This window comes from Cucumis sativus, unplaced genomic scaffold (assembly GCF_000004075.3).
Source record: "Cucumis sativus cultivar 9930 unplaced genomic scaffold, Cucumber_9930_V3 scaffold31, whole genome shotgun sequence".
Classification (NCBI taxonomy): domain Eukaryota; kingdom Viridiplantae; phylum Streptophyta; class Magnoliopsida; order Cucurbitales; family Cucurbitaceae; genus Cucumis; species Cucumis sativus.
In genome coordinates this window covers 350300-353712 of record NW_022279546.1, presented here as the reverse complement: position 1 = coordinate 353712, position 3413 = coordinate 350300, and the positions used below count along the sequence as shown (strand labels likewise).

At 32.9% G+C, this 3413-nt stretch overlaps 1 long non-coding RNA gene across 4 annotated transcripts; it reads right to left on the bottom strand.

Moving 5' to 3' along the window:
• Positions 1-1034: 1034 nt before the first annotated feature.
• Positions 1035-3173, bottom strand: LOC116405786. 4 transcript variants are annotated; one of them, XR_004218883.1, is made up of 4 exons: positions 2833-3165; positions 2573-2635; positions 1663-2495; positions 1035-1408 (listed from the first exon to the last, which is right to left on the bottom strand). It is a non-coding gene; the product is annotated as an uncharacterized LOC116405786 (long non-coding RNA). The 4 variants fall into 4 exon arrangements; XR_004218884.1 differs by lacking the exon at positions 1035-1408 and having other exon boundaries at positions 1807-1904; positions 1984-2495; positions 2833-3173; XR_004218885.1 differs by lacking the exon at positions 1035-1408 and having other exon boundaries at positions 1807-2144; positions 2233-2495; positions 2833-3171.
• Positions 3174-3413: the final 240 nt, after the last annotated feature.

Sequence of the window (3413 nt, the reverse complement as noted above, 5' to 3'; positions counted from 1 at the left end):
TCTCTACATCTACTCCCATGAAATAATGCTCCCTGGTGACAAGTAATAGAGCTAATCTTTCACTTCTTCGTGTTACGAGAAGGGAAAAGCTCTCATGTTCGTCTCCTCAAGGGTTATAATGTGAGGACTCATTCCATTGCAAACAATAGGGGGCTCGACTATCGAGAATATAACGACTGAACCCTAAGTGGAAGTCCATAAGTTCACTTTAGCAGTTAGCTAAATGAAAATCTACTTATAATATGGAGCAAGCACTAGAAGAAATTTGCTCTTTATTGTCAGTTTAGAACCGACATTAATGGCCTTTGGTGTCAGTTCGGAATTGACATCTATGCTAGCGTTATTAAAGGCCTTTAATGTCATTTTTGCTTTGATGTCAGTTTAAAAATGACATCAAATGCATCATTGATGGCCACTGATGTCGGTTTTAAATCAACATTTTTTATGGCGTAATTGTTGACCTTTACTGTTGGTTTTCCTTTAATGTCGTTTTTAAACCGACATCAAAGCCTTGTTTGTTTTTTTAATTTATTTATTTTAATTATTTTTCATGGTGTCGAAATCGACATTATTTGTTACGAATTACGACATGAAATGTTCGTCATCGAATATTAAAAAAATATAAAAAAATAATTGTGCATGATTGCTAGCTTCTACCACTCCATGGCAAACCTATATATTACTTCCATATTTCACCTACAAGGCAGAAGATCAACACCTACAAAACAAGCATACACTTCCACACATCCAATGGCAAACTAATACTATTTCTAGCTATAGAATTCAACATGTACAGAAACCTACAAAACCAAACACATACATTTTCCACACTTCCATGGCAAACCAATATTTCCATTTCACCTACAAGGAAGATCAACCCCTACAAAACCAGCATACACTTCCACACATCCAATGGCAAACTAATACTATTTCTAGCTATAGAATTCAACATGGTAAGAGGCCACAAAACCAGCACATACACTTCCACACTTCCATGGAAAACTACAAAAATACACTTTTCCACACTTTCATAATACTACAAAAATACACATATCAATCAAGTAAATAATATGTAAAGTATTAAAGTATGTGTACAACAAATTCCTCCACTAATACACACTTTCCACATAGTACTACAACAAATACACTCTAAAGTCAACACCTAAAACACTACAATACAACACTTATTCATAAACTACTACAAGCAGAAAACCTCAAAATTAAAGTATGTACAACAAGTAGTACTAGAATCTCGTAGCTTATATATTAAAACAATTAGTATTAGTACTAGTAACTTATATACTACAAAAAAAGTGTAAAAGCTTACACAAATCGGCTAACAAAGCTTGCATATTTTGTTCGAATCTCGTCAATCTCCTCTTGCGTATATGCACTTTTTTGTATTAAACTACGTAAAAAGAAAGGTATGAAAAGAATAAGTTTAGATAATTTATGTAATTTGTAACATATAAAAAGTGAAAGTAGAAACTTACAAGGCTAGTGATGGGAGTACTAGAAATATGCACGATTTCATGTATATACTTTTGGACATAATACCCACACCCAACCGAATCCAATTGACGAGGACACTGCATGTATATAAATTACATACAAATTATTCTTATGTTTCATTGAAAATAATTATGTGTCAATGCAAATTACCTTTATAGGTTTCCATTTCGGATTTGACCGATAATGTTGTAAATCATGCTTAGCTTGCCATGTTTTTAATCCTCTATACATTTGGAAACATTAGAATTAGAAGACAATGAAGTCAAATAAGAAGTAAATCATAAGTCACATTTATGACTCCATGGATGTCTTCGTTAACTTTACTTTGAAGAGAGTCCAAAACATAAACACAGTTCTCTCGAAGATCGATGACATGCAACATCCAATGAAAACTACAATAAACATCTTCAATGTGAGTATACATTTAACCTCAATGAAAAACATAATAATGTGTTAATCTTATTTATTTACCCAGTATTATACGGAATTAGAACTATTTGTTCCAAGGTAGCCGCTTCTAACTGGTTGGCAAAATTTCTGGATCGGAGATCACGATCCTTGATATGTGATGTTATTTTTGCTTGGTCATAACAAAAAACTTGCTTCCACAATCACATTCATCCCAAAGATATCTAAGTAAAAGCAACCTTAGTTAAAAAGGAACAAAATAACTATAGCTATAGTATTGGACATAAAGATGAGTAAAAGATGTTTACTTACGTAATGTATGCTAGGATGCACATATAGCCTATTTCTACCATGCCGCAATAATGGAGCAAGTCCTAACGAGCTAAATAAATGAATTTGTTTTTACCGAATATTAGCTCGTTCATTAGGATGCGAACCATATCTACATCCTTCATATTGTTCACGACATGTCCATATAAGAGCTTAATGGTTCCATTAACATTTATGTAATTTGAAGAATACAGAACATCCTTTGGGGTTGAATGCTCCAAGCACAAACAAAATAATATCAAAACCTAAAATACAATCACAAATAAATATCAAAGCTTCAATAGCACATAAACAAGTCAACGAGGTCATTCAACAATATTACCTAATGCTTGATTTAAAGTCTCTATCTTGCCCTTCACTGGAATAGGTAAACTACAATCTCCTCCTGTGAGCAAGTCCACCAAGATTTTAACATTGGGACCACCATTGCTATCATCAAGTACGGTTGCTATTGCAACAATATTATTAATTGTTCCTATAGCCAATTTGCACGGTGTTTACTTTACAAGTATTAAAAGCATCATTAAGAACAATTTATCCTATAAACATTAAAATTTTAAAAGTGACAACAAAGTTAATTACCTTCACTTCTTCGTTCATAGGTGTGTTGCCCAAATCCTCATCGGCATAGAGATCTATGTTAACACTTCTGATGGACGATCTCAAGTGATTATGACCCTTTTTGTAACTTTTGCTTTTTGAGTCATCTTCTACAACTTGAGAACTTGCAATTTTCTCTTTCCCTTTCACTGTCTTGAAATATAGTGATTGAGAGACAAAACCACCCATGCCACGTACACGTCCACCATGCTCCTTAGAGCCCAATGACTCAGTCAATATGTCCTCATCTCTATGTGTTTCAGCTAATGCATCCTATAGAACAATACAAGTATTCATCATTAACTAAGTTAACAAAAGATTAAATATTGTATATAAGTAAATCGCAAGCAAACTTACGATTTGAGAGACACAATCTCGAGTAGCATCATCAAAATAATCATTGTTTTTTCCTTTTTTTTGCTTCTTTCCAAAGAGTTGAACGATAGGAAAGATCACACGTTATATTATGCAACCAAAGATATATATTTAATTAGCATAAACATATTAAGATAAATTATTTCATTCAATTAGAAATACTTACTAATTCTTCGGCAGGATTTTCA